The 14,049-nt window shown below is 43.9% G+C and overlaps 1 pseudogene; it reads left to right on the plus strand.

The window, feature by feature from the left end:
• Nucleotides 1-238: 238 nt before the first annotated feature.
• LOC136460198 (uncharacterized) lies at nt 239-1,256 on the plus strand (annotated as a pseudogene).
• The last annotated feature ends 12,793 nt before the right edge of the window (nt 1,257-14,049 follow it).

The raw sequence follows: 14,049 nt of genomic DNA on the forward strand, positions 1-14,049 counted from the left end.
AATGGATACTTTGGGTTTGGAGGAAAAAATTAGTTCATTTTTTCTATGTGAAGGCTAATTAGTTAGTTAGAACTATGGGTACCATGTTTAGTTTAAGGTAAATTTTGGTTCCTAAGCGTAGGTTATATTTTCTTTGTTTTAATGCAAATGGTTCAACTCTACATTGCTTTAGTATTTTTTTTGTTTTACATTAATTTGTGATGTTGTGATTGGTTTTAAATTACAACTATTTTATTAGATGCAAGACATGTATCTGGAGCAGTTGTGGCAAAAACAAGGTCGTCCTAGAGAATTATACCTCGACATGTCTAGCAAAGATGCCCTTGTCCCTCCTAACCTCCCTGTTCCTAATTGTGACTGTGGTTTCGCGGACCACATGTTTCAATCAAGACATCTAGACACAGCTTCACGTTGCTTCTACACATGTAGTCGTTTTAATGTGGTAATTGTTTCCTTATCTTTTTTCTTCATTTGTGTTAGTAGTTTACTAATATTTTGTTGGAATCTTGTTGTGTAGGACCATGAGAGATGTTTTTTCTTTTAGTGGATCAACGGTCCAGACAAGTTTGACCCAAGGTACCTCCTTTTCGACGATTGGTGGATAGGGAGCCATCCACGTGAGCACTTTGAGCGGTGGGTTACACCTCCCCCTAACCCCCTGCCAATGACAGCTAAGGAGAAGCACCTAGCCATAGTTAGACAACTCAAGGAACCTTCTCTGTGTGATTGCGGAGATCAAGCTATGATAAACCCTAATAATACATTAGAGTTTGTGTATCCCAACAAGCACAAAGTAAGTGAAAAGTGTATCTGTTTATGTTTAGCTCTATGCGTGCATGTACTAATGTCTCCTCTTTTAGGTGTATGGATTTGTGAAGTGTCATTTCAAGGAGTGGCACTATGGTCCTAAGAATCATTGGCCAGAGCCAAAGGTAAAGGAAAAGAAGAGAGAAAGGATAATCATCGAAGCACCTCCTGTTATGTGTGAATGTGGTGTCAAAGCCAACTACGGCCTAGTCCCTTCGGAGCTTGGAATAGGACATTGGTGCGGCCATATGGTTGACTATGATGCGGTTGGTTATTGTTGTGGAAAACATGAAATAATATTTTTCTTCTATAACAACTTATAATCTAATTTTTTGTTTGAACAGAGCACTAAGAAATGTAAGTGGGAATCTTATGATGGTCAAGCTAAGTTCTTGGATGAAATCAAGGTGAAGCAAGTAATTGCATGGAAGTTTGGTTATGAACCTTAGTTCGTCGACCTCTTCGTTAAACAACACATAAAGAAGATGCTTGAGTTTGCTAGATAGTGCGGTTTTCGTAACCTGATCGGTGTTAGGTGCGATAGATGGATGTTGGAGAGACAGAGGAAGGCAGAGGAGGAGAGGGCAAGGAAGGAGGCAAGAGTATAGATGCAGGTCTTGAACGACCATGTTGGTGCAATGTGTACTAGTGAGTGATTGAAACACTTGTTATTTTTGTTGCCTGCTTTTAAATGTAATATAATCGCGTTGCTAACTGGTTGCATTTTATACATGAAGAGATTGGATGCAACGAGGACCATGCAGCAGAGGCGGCATGTGCAAAGTTTTAGGAAAAGAAGTTACATGAACATAGAAGGAGAGGTGGACGACCCATGCTATCTCATATTGTGGAGACCGGTGAGGGGGACAAGGATGAGGACGACATTGGCAGATTGAGTGAGCTCATCGCTCTAGCAGAGATGGGCTTGTAGGCAGAGGAGGATGAGGACAACACTGGCAGACTGAGTGAGCTCCTAGCTCTAGCAGAGGCGGGCTTACAGGCAGAGGATGACACATTCTTGTCTCAGGCTATAGATGAAGCGGAGGCCGCTTACTATAGGTGATAGGCAGATCAGGGCAATATGGGTGAGCCTAGCCACATGAATCAGGTGGAGGAGGACGTGTTCTTGTCTTAGGCCATAGATGAAGTGGAGGCCACTTGCTACATGCGATAGGCAGATCAGGGCAATGTAGGTGAGCCTAGCCACACGTACGAGGTTGTGGTAGTGGATTCGTACTTGGACGACGAGTTGCTTACTGATTATGTTTCAGACTGAGGATTTCTGATTGTGCCGTGTGGTAGTTCTATGCTTTTGCTTTGGTAGTTCCATGCTTTAGTAATGAACAATGTTGTTATGTAGAACTTTCATTGTGTTGTGTTGTGTTTCATTTGAACTATTGATGTATTCGACCCATGTAATGAGCACTAGAACTTTAGTAATGAGCACATTAGGCGTTTTAGCTATTCAAATGAGTTCACCGTGCTACAATTAAAAGGTAATGAAATAGTGCATTATAGTGAAAATACATTCATAGACTAGACTATGAAGGTGTTCAGGCGAACCAGGGCTGTCATGCCATCGGTAGTGGCACGTCAAGGCTGTCGCGCCACCCGGAACGACGCATGAAGGCAATGCTGAAGTGCCATCAGCGCAGATGCATTAGCTGAGCGCCACCATGGCTAGCGTGTCAAGGCAATGCTGACGTGCCACCTCGGCTGGCGCAGCAGCTGTTGGTGTTGGAAATTCAAAACATTTTACCCTACCACGCCACAAGGGTTGCCGCGCCTATTGGTGGCACTGAAGAAAGTTTGGTAGTACTTAAGTTCCATGTAAATGACACATGTAAGGCAAATAAGTTTGCTAGTACATGGAAGGCAAATAAGTTTGGTAGTACTTAAGTTCAACTATGGTTCATGGAAGGCAACATAGTACATAAGTCTTGAACCACAAGTGCAATGACTACATAAATTGGGTCTTCAACCACAACCACAAGTTCAGCAACACAAGCATTCAACCACAAGTGCAACAACTCCATCAACTCCAAAATAAGTCTAAGTCTAGACCCTACGTCCCAGGAGTGAACAGGTGTCCCTCAAATGCCTAGATTTGTAGGCAACACATTAGGAGTGTACCCAATGTCGGTGCGGTCACGATGGCGGTGCTGACGGCGATACTATTGCATACCACTTGTACCTATCAAGTATAAGACAGGCAAGATTAGTTACAATCTTTACCATGTTAGTTCAGACCGGCTAGGTATTTAAAAAATGAGCTTTGTTAGTACCTATTCATCTCCTTGGGTATAATGCAAGACACCACCTAGCTAAGACATGTCAATCTCATCCGCTTGCCAAGGGTCCCACTGGGGGTGGTGTATGTAGAAGCCCGAGGCCTCGTCGTCGTCTTTATCGGTGGTGTCATCGTCTTCGTCTTCCTCATCATCAACAGCAGGGCCCTTCCCACCGCTTGTACGTGTTGTAGAAGTTGCACCTATCATTGGCTCAGAAGAACCGACTGGTGTCAAACGTTAAAGAAAATTATTCCCCAATCGCATTGAGACTAAATGAACATTTTCATAATGGACAACTTTCTGTGTACCTCCACAAAAGCATGTAGAACGCCTGGCCCCTTCCCTCTAGCCTCGTGAAGTCAAAATGCTGCATCATTGGACAACCTTGACAATTGTGTGGCCTTCATACAGAAATGAGGTATGACCATTTTAGTACACTTACTAAATACCAAATGGATAACAAATTATAACATTCAAGTATCTTACCACGTATCTCTGTAGCGGGTCTCTCTCTGATTGTGTCTCCTCCCTAGTGGCAACGTCATACACATCTTCAATGACATCATTCTCTGAGTCGTCGTCAATTGCGTCCTCAGTGTAGGGGGGGCTTGATATGTGTCCTTATAGATCTATGAAGCCACTAGAGATACTCATCAAAGGTGTGCTGGTCGTGTGGCGCATTCACATCGACTGGTCGCCGCTTCCTGGTCTCCCACTTCTGGATGTACTTGTAGTGCTTCATGCGCCAATCCTTCTCCTTGTACCTCTTCCTACGGTCATACGTGCAACAAAATGATAGTTAGTTCTAGCACACACACCTCATAATTGTAGCTTTGTTATGAATTGATAGCACACCCGTGCAATTTTTGGTTGGTTGAGTAAAGCGGCGGTGGGCAGCCTAAAATTCTTCTGAACTGCCTGCAAACCCTGATGGGCAAGTGGATCTCGACCACGTGGAAGAAACTAAGAGGAACATTGCAGTGATACTCGTCAGACTCTTGCCTAGTGACAGGACTCAGATAGTTCTAGAGCTCCATAACATCCCAAGGACACCAAGTCACCTGAACATTTTGTAATTGAGTTAGCTTGTGATATAGTGTAGATCCAACAAGAGCACACATGTATGTAACCAAAGAGAGTGTAACCTGGTGCTGTGTTAGGACGTCGAGCAAGTCCGTGTACTCCGTGTACTTGCGCCGTAGATTCCATCTAACTAACGTTGCTTCCTTCTAGAGATACAGAGCAGTAGGTAGTGTATCCTAGTGGTTCCATTGCTGCATTGAACACAAAAATGTATTAGCCAATCATAATTTCATCATATGTAACAGCTTCGAAGTAAATAGGGAACCAAAGTACTTACATGCAAACCATGAAGAAGGGGCCTCCCAACAGGCCATCTTTCCCAACACCAAACCTAGAGTAGATAGGAGCAACCACCTAGGTTCATATTTGGTGAGGTGCGACGGCAGGCAACGCAAAGCTGTCTATACATCCATGCTAGGACCATGCTACCTCAGCTGTACATTGCTATGTTCTCCCATGGCTGCCATAGTATGTCAAGGAAAAGCCAGCTAATGATGTTGCTCGATGCGTTAGGGAATAGGAAAGCGTTAAGGAAGTGCCACAGCCAGACTCTAGCAAACCTCTCGATCTCAGCATATGCAGCTTGTGGGTGCAAGTTCTCAAAGCGCTCTATGATCCACAACAAAGAAACACAGGAAGTTTTCCTAAAATTCACAAAACACAATGAGACTCAATGGATTTAGGAAAACAATGTAAGTATTAAATATGGTTCAATTCCTTACTTAGCTTTTCTAGCATCCTTGTCGTTCGGTGGAACAAAGCCACAGAACTGAGCCACTAGGTCTTTTAGGTTATCGGCATCAACTATACCTATCACTGGAGGTCCCCCCAACTGAAGGCCAAAGATAGCCTTCATGTCCTACATGGTGATGGTCATCTCACCGCAAGGTAGATGGAACATGTGGGTCTTAGGCCTCCACCTATGAGGTTGCATTACAAAAAATAGAACGAGTGTTAGTTACCTCAAATTTATTTTAAGAATGTTTACGGAGAATAAAGGTACTCCCACCTATCTACAGCTAGTCAGCTACAGTGAGAAGTGTAGGGTCAAGGGCTGGAAGACCGGAGTTCACAACCTAGATAAGCTTGAGGAAGCCTGCACGCCGTATGTATGGTGTGTAACGCTCGTCCCACTGGTGTACCCTGTTGTGCATGTGTGGCCTCAAAGGAGTCAAGGCCACCTTAGCGTCATTGTCGGTTAACTTGTGAGCTCGGTGCTCCTTGTCGTAGGCCACCTCAAGAAGGGGGTACAACAGATGTTGAGCCATCCTAGTTCAAATTGATAAACAAAGGGTTAGAACAAACATTATGAATAATATAATATTGAAATTAACATTAAGTAGCATTGTAAATTTTAAACTACATGGTATGCAACATGGATAAAATATGAAAGAACATGTAGATACTGAAAGTAACATTAACAAGCATATCAAACTTTTTCATTAGCAAAAAAGCAAGTTCTATGTATGGACCTACTACCCTTATCTTTTGTGCCTGCTAGCCTTGTGACCAGGTTCTTTGCAAATGGAGCAAAGATTCCTACCACGGGTCTCATTGTAGTCTCTCGCTCCTTACATGTCTTCATCGTATCCTCTCATAGCGTCCATGTCCCCCTTGAGTCGCTTCTTCTTCCTCCTACCCTTCCCTACCTTCATTAGGTCTAGAAGCGGCACGTAGTCAAAACCATGATAAGGGGGCCACTGTGTTGGGTCAAGGTATGACTCAAAGCTCCTCTCCCAAATACTAATGGTATTCGAACAGAGATACAAAGGTGACATATATGGCAGACCCTCGTAGTCATATCTATGGACCCTATAGGTCGTGATCATGTGGGAGCAAGGGGCATGCATCATCTGAGGGACATTGCAAGTGCACTCTACTTTGTCAAGATCAACTTGGTAGTTCCGTCCACTGTAAAGTTCACTGCCCAAGCTAGTGCCACCCTTCCCCGGTACACTAAAGACATGCTGGGTAGGTCCATACGCTTGGTGATATGCTGCTTGGCCAATTCCTTGGCCTCCTTCAAATGTTCTATTCTAGCCTTTCCAAATTGTCCAAGCTCAGCTAGATTCCTCTGCGCAATTTCCTACCTCTTGACAAAATATTCATTGCACTTATGAAATGAGAACTCAATAATTCCAGACACTGACAACAATCGAACTCCAGTGAATACATAGTTGAAAGACTCTGATGAGTTGGTGGTCATGATGTCGTACCTAAAACCGCCCTCGTCATATGCTAATGCCCACTTAGCCTTCTGTTCCATCTGCCCCTCTAATCAGGCCTTGCTCACTTGGTTTAGCACCTTGTCTAGTTCTCTCTTTATCTCCTTGAACTAGTGCTTTGTATGTACACAACATAGAGCCTTTACCTTATCACAAACCTCCTTCTTCCTCTAACGCCGCTAGAAATTAGTGGCAAAATGTCACATGCACTATCTATGCACTAGAGGCGGCAACCCTTTGATATGTTCATCTGCGGCATTAAGAAGCCCTACGTGACTGTCCGAGATCAAACATATAGTGCGAGACGAGCCAAACACGTGTACATGTACTGCCGCATGAACCATGACCATGATTCATTGTTCTCTCCCTCTGCCAAAGCAAAAACCATGGGTACTATCTGGTCCTTCAGATCAATAGCAGTAGCCATCATCAAGGTGCCCATGTACTTTTTGGTCAGAAAAGTGCCATCAATAAGTTCGATTGGCCGACAATACTAGAATGCATGTTCCATCTACACGAACGACCAGAACACACGATGTAGGACATGCCTCAATGGGTTCTAGAAATACATCCCTCCGGTGTCTATAAACCATTTCAAGTCAGGGTTGTAGTAAGTCACTGCACATAATATTTGGGGAACCCTATTGTACGCTTCCTCCCAGCTACCCCAATGAATCGCCAGGGCAATTTGCTTAGCATGTCAAGCCTTTTCATACTTTAAATCATACTTAATGAATCTGGATATAGACTATTGTAAGGAAAACACCGAAATGTCGTTATTGTTATCAACGAGCCCCAATATACGACGGGCAAGGTAACGTGCAGTGAGTTGCTGATGATTTTCCTTCCTCTTATTTGATAGGCAAGTGTGGGGTTGGACCACTTTACTTATCCTCCACTTACCATCACTCTGTCTTATTCATGCATTTAACCTCCACATACAATCATTTTTGCATATCACATGGTACCTCAACTCCTGGTTCGAATGAGTGATGGTGTATGGCCTATGGTGATAGATAGCATAGTTCTAAAGGAACAGCTTCATCTCTGACATTGTATTGAATATCATCCCCTTACTAAGGATTATATTCTCATGGTCATACAATGATTTCCTACACATATGTAGACCGGTGTCATAAACTACCATATCTGTCATACTGACATCCCTATAGTTCGAAACGCCACTAAAAAGTACGTTCATCAACCTCAGTTACATAAGCTCTGTCACTGTGTAAGGATCTAGTGGAACATACTATTGTGCTTCGCTAATTCTAGCCCATGAAGCATAGGGGGTATCATCCTCTAGCAAATATGTGACTAGTCTTCCCTAAGCCGGCATTGCATGAAGTACTTTAGTTGGTACTAGTAATGGCATAGCATGAACTGGTACTAGCATAGCATCAACCGGTGTTGGCATAGCATCTCTGCTTCCTTGGTCATTATTCAAATCCTCTAAATCACTGCTAACTACATCACTGATCCTGTCCTCCTGCTCCTGCTCCTCCTCTTCCCACTAGAACTCATTTGCATTGAAGTCATTGTTTATAAGGCCTACTGACAACCGCCTCGAATCATCGACTACCATTGGAGTTGAATGAAGCTACTCCTACATCAACTGACCATCTAAATCCATGTTACCCTAAGTTACTTCCCCTTCGACCCCCAATTCTTGTTCACTGCCTCCAACACCATCAATGGACGACCCATCCTAGAGACCCTGCATCCTATACCCATTCTCCACCACCACCTCAGCCATGGGCACATTGGAACCTTGGATCACCCTATTGTAGCAGGACTAGTGAGCATGGTCACGCAAGGGCATCAAGACATAGTGTGCCCTAGTCTTCCCACTATCAAACCTCCCCTTCAGTGTGAAATCATCACCAAACTTTGCATTCAAACAGACACAAAGGTCGTTGAAGCTAGGAGATTCATCAAACCATTCCAATTCTTCTTCTATATCCTCAAACATACCATCTTCTTTTCTAACACTTCTTCCGTAAAAAACTCAGACACAACAATCCATCTATAAAAAGCATATGAGGAAACTTCATCAAGTTGTCCAAATCATCGTATCACGCACTACTAAGTACCAACACTTCAAAACTAGTATCTATACTAACTACCATTACTACTAGAAACTAACTAAACCCTAACTACCTAACCAATCCCTAAACCCAAAGTCCTAACTAACAAAAACCTAAACCCTAACTACCTAACCAAACCCTAAACCCTAACTAGATTACAACATACAACCTAAACCCTAAAACCTAACTACCTAACTATACTAAATCACTAACCCTAATCAAGAAATTGAGGGTCTTGGAGGAGGGAAATACCTTAGCAACGATGGGGAGACCTTCTAGGGGTCAACCTAGACGATAGAGAGGGCCACCGACGGCCTCACCGACGGCGGCGGTGCCGGTACGGCCAGCCACCAAGGGAGGGGGCATGGGCAACCAAGGGGCTGACCCCTAGCCTCTAGGCAGGGGAATGGGGAGAGAGGCAGGGAGGGAGGCATGCTCGATAGTGGAGGACCTAAGGGAGGGGGCAACAGGTGGCTAGCGGCAGCGTGCGTGACCACCGAGCGCAACGGGTGGCTGACGGCGGTGGGTGAGTGAAAGACGAGGAGGAAATGAATGGAGTGATAGAGAGTAGGAGGCCACATTGCGGGCCTCTACTAGGCCTTGCCATGCCATGGGGTGGGCCGCAGCTATGCCGCGCTAAGATCTACGGCGCGATAAAGCCCGCTGAAAGCTCTAGTTTGGTTTTGGTGAATTGATGAAACCTTAGGTGCTAACCTAGTTTATCAAAGTGATTATGAGATAGGTAGCACATTCCAAGTGATGAAGCAAATGAAGATCATGACATGATGATGGTGATGCCATGGTGATGATCAGGTGCTTGGACTTGAAAAAGGAGAAAGAGAAATAAAAGGCTCAAGGCAAAGGTATAAATGGTAGGAGCCATTTTGTTTCGGTGATGAAGACACTTAGCGAGTGTGATCACATTTAGGTTCGATAGCCGTACTATTAAGAGGGGTGAAACTCGTATCGAAATACGGTTATCAAAGTGCCATTAGATGCTCTAACTCATTGCATATGCATTTAGAATCTAGTGGAGTGCTAACACCCTTGAAAATGTTTGTAAAAATATGCTAACACATGTGCACAAGGTGATACACTTGGTGGTTGGCACATTTGAGCAAGGATAAGAAACTTCACTGGTGGAGTGTCCTCCCATAAAGTGTAGACAGTCCGACGGTGCCACAGGCGTCCTATACAAAAAAGATAGGATTTCATAGAGTGACCGGACACTAGATGAGTACGTCCAGTCCTACTGACGTGGCAGCACAGAGGAGACAGTGAGTGACCGAACGCTGGGTGAGTCTGGCCGGACTTGACCGGACACGTCCGGTCGTGAGTGGAGGCTTACTAGAAATGACCGGACACTGGGGTCCTGCGTCCGGTCATGATCTAACTAACGCGTCCGGTCGTAGCTGGAACCTTATTGGAAGTGACCGAATACTGGGGTCCTACGTCTGATCGTGGCACTGTGCTACGTCCGGTCACAACTTGACCGTTGGGATTGGGCGCTCAATATTTGAAGAGAGGGATGACGTGGCAGCCATCCGTTGACCGAACGCTGGCAGGGTGTGTCTGGTCGATCAGACCAGAGCATCTAGTCAACCCGTGTTGTGCCCAGTGAAGGGATACAACGGCTCTATTTTATGGGGGACTTCTATTTAAGCCCCATTGTCGGCTCTAGCTCACTCTCTTGGCCATTTGCATTGACATAGTAACTTTGTGTGCTTAGCCAAAGCCCTCCACTCATCTCCATCATAGATTCAATATTTTTGCGAGATTGGGAGAGAATCCAAGTGTATTGCTTGAGTGTTTGCATCTAGAGGCACTTGGTGTTCGTGTTTCGCTGTGGGGTTCGCTTGTTACTCTTGGTGGTTGCCGTCACCTAGATGGCTTGGAGCAGCGAGGATCGTCGAGGGGAAAGTTGGTGATTGTCTCCGGCTCCGATCGTGGTGATTGTGAGGGGTTCTTGACCTTTCCCCGGTGGAGAGCCAAAAGGTATTCTAGTGAATTGCTCGTGGCTTGTGTGATCCTCATCTTATGTTGGTTGTGCGGCGCCCTATTGAGGGTTTGGCGTGTGATGCCAATTAGCGCGTGAACCTCCAAGTAAGTGAATCGCCACAACAAGGACTAGCTTGTCGGCAAGCAAGTGAACCTCGATAAAAAATTATTGTGTTATCATTTGATTCTGAGGTGATTGGTCTTCATTGGCATTCATTCTTGTGATTGATTGGTTCACTCCTCGACTCGACGGTATAACCATCTTGCTCACTCTATTTATATTATCGCAAACTAGTTATCAAGCTCTTTAGGGTAGCTAGCTGTGAGAGCTTGTTAGTTTAGTTAGTGTGGCTCTTTAGTTAGCCTTTGAGAGCACACTAACCTACTATAGCGACATAGCCATTGTGTGGTTAGAAATAATAGAAACTATAATTGTGGTAGGTGGCTTATATTTTTAGTAGGCCAGTGCAACACTTGGTTCACCTCATAATTATCTAACTGGTTTGCTAAGTGTTGTTGTAGAAATTTTTAATAGGCTATTCACCCCCTCTAGTCATTAGGACCTTTCACCCGCCACATCACCGGTCAGCGCCCAGGTCACGGCCATGTCACCCCCTCCTCCGCGCCAACATGCGTGGCGTGGGCAAAAGTTTTAGATTTGAAAAAAAATAAACAAGGTCAAATTTGGAAATAGTTTTAAAAAGGGTTAAAAATTAAAAAAAATCCCGTTTGGTTGGAGACCTGGGTGAGTTACCTGACAAAAATTGTTGTCTAAAAGTTGCCAGTAAAATTCATGATTTTTGCCTAGGCAGACAAGTTTAAGAAAATGTGTTTGGTTGGCTACATGTGCGTGAGAATACTAACCAAAGTAAATTGATTTTGTATTACCTATATATTAAGATCAGTATATATTACGTGTACCTGAGAACTAATTGTTAGGAATAGAAATTTTGATGAAAAAAATACCCTCCAATAACTTCTTTAATTGATTATATTCAAATATAACTATCTTCTATTTCGAATTTCTCGCTAGCTAAAGATAGACGAGAATGGCTCTCTAGAGTGCACACAAGCTATAGAAAAAATTTTGGAGAGCGAAAAGATATAGAAACGGATTTTTACATAAATGATTCTCCAAATAATGATTTAGAAAGACTTTTGGAGATGATCTAAATCATATTATCATTTCCAAAGGAAGACATGAACTGTTGTATCAACACTACCATTTTAAAATCCTTTACACATAAACAACATGGCATGGAAGATATATGAAACAATTGGAACACACCTATACACTCAAAACGCCATATGTAAGTGTACATGTAACTATGTAAGCACATCAGCTATGTAAGCACATCAGCTATGTTTACTATCTGAAAACACGAGAGTGAGGGAAAACTGTATGGTATACATCTTTCTGTAGGAGAGCAAAAAAAAAAAGTGGCTATTATATCTTCAAATACCGAGTGGCAGAGTTAGATGCAACAGTTACTGGAAAGGTATGCTTCTGTATCGTAGACTAATTAAAAGTATGCTATACATCCTTTCCAAACATTGCAATATATAACATGTTAGAGACTCAGATGTACGTAAGCGGTGAAGGAAACTACCGGTTAAACATACTAGTAGACAAAAACGTTGATTCAAAGAGAAGCTCATGCACAACAAATCTAGGCATGATACACGGCCATGTCATCATATGAAAGAGATGTAAACCGGCAACAATCAGGTAAGACTTAGATGAATGTACTGATCGTGGTCAGCAGAAACATAGTACGCGGACCAGAAACATATAATGTCTTCATGTTGGGAGGATTGGACCTCTCTGACGAGACCACTTGAAGCACCCACACACAGATGCTTTGTGTCATTCCGCGCCCTCATGTAAACACCATAGGCAGCTGGCTCTCCCATAATCCAAACTCTGAGAACAAGACAGACACTAGACCAAGCATAATCCCAGCAATATATCCATGACTCCCCATGAGAACTGAGAGGTCAACGATCAGAACGAAAGCAGCCAGACACAAGTGCAAAAGCGGGCGCACGTGGACAACACTGTACGTGTGTAGCCTGTAGATACGACTGGAGAAGTGGCCATAAGACCTGCTGCCAACGTACCAGCTCCCACAATCAGCGACAACACGAAGATCACCTTCAGAGCTTTGTTCCAACTAGACAGCAGATCATCGAGGCCATCTCTAACACCCATGATCACTAAAGCAGCAAATGCCAGCTGAGCCAAGAATCCCTGCAATTGACATTGCGGAAAACTAAGCTAGCATGCTCTGAGTATTGATATTCTCGTACCACTGTTCATTAAAAAAAACATTCTCAAACCACCAATTAATGTGACTCTTAGAAATACATGCATGTACATTGGATTAAAGTATTTATTGTTAAAAATGGTCAATTGATTTGGTTGCGCTAAGATCAACTGCTGAGCTATAATTTGATCGAACAAAAGTAACAGAATCAGACAGAAAGAGCTCCCAGTTTGGATTTTGGTGTTTGATAATCAACACAATCAAGTTGGACTAACAATATTTGCTAGTATTGTGTGGATATAGTTCAAAGGATGCAAAGTGAACTTGGACATAGGTGATTCGATGATCAACACCTTAAGCAAAGACCTCAGAAGCACAATGGAAGACCCAAAAAATCAAGCAAAGTCCAAGACACAAGAAGTAGAAGCCCGGACGCGAAGACATAAACAAAGTTGAAGCCGTTCAAGCCGAGACAAAGAGGTGGATGAATTGGAATTGTCTCATGATCTTGGATCTGTTCAAATTGACATGACACCAGCTCAAAGTTGTAGAGCTTTTCATTAGCTTTCCAAAAAGTTCAAGATCATCAAAATCGAAGTTCGGAGCTAAAAGTTATGGCCAAAACACGAAAGCCCAACGTGCTGAAAATACATGACCGGACGCGTCTGATAATGACCACAGTTGAGTCCGGTCCTCACAAAATCAGCCCCGAAATGTACAGTGGCACCGTCGAGTCCGGTCCTGAGCGTCCGGACACCACAGTCGAGTCCGGTACTCACAGAAAAGAAGTGTAACGGCTAGTTTCTCAACGGCTAGTTGACCGGACGCGTCCGGTGCTACTATAGGAGCATCCGGTCCTCTACAGAAAGCTACAAATTGGTCTCCAACGGCTCTATTTGCAATGTGGGCTATAAATATGAGTTGCAATCGACCAAATAAGGAGGGAGCAAGGGAAAGGTAGAGGGGTGTTCCTACACCACATTTGTGCTCTTCACATGCATAGGGCTTAAAGATCACTTGGTGGTTAGCGTAGGTGTTTTACGAAGTGCTTATGTTAGTTAGACCATGCTCATATGCGCTTGCTCTAGGCTTAGGTCTAGTTGCTAGTGAGGTTTGCATACCTCTCATCCAAAGGTGTTTGTGCGCACCGTGCTTGTACTCGGCGGGGCTTGTAGTCTTGTGAGACCACACCAACCGTGCTTGTGGTGTGGCCGCCACAATGTATCAAAGGGAACAAGGCCCGCGACGGTTCATCCGGAAGCTTATAGTGAAGACGGCGGGGAGCGGTCCA

The sequence above is a fragment of the Miscanthus floridulus genome, chromosome 6 (genome assembly GCF_019320115.1).
Source record: "Miscanthus floridulus cultivar M001 chromosome 6, ASM1932011v1, whole genome shotgun sequence".
Lineage (NCBI taxonomy): Eukaryota > Viridiplantae > Streptophyta > Magnoliopsida > Poales > Poaceae > Miscanthus > Miscanthus floridulus.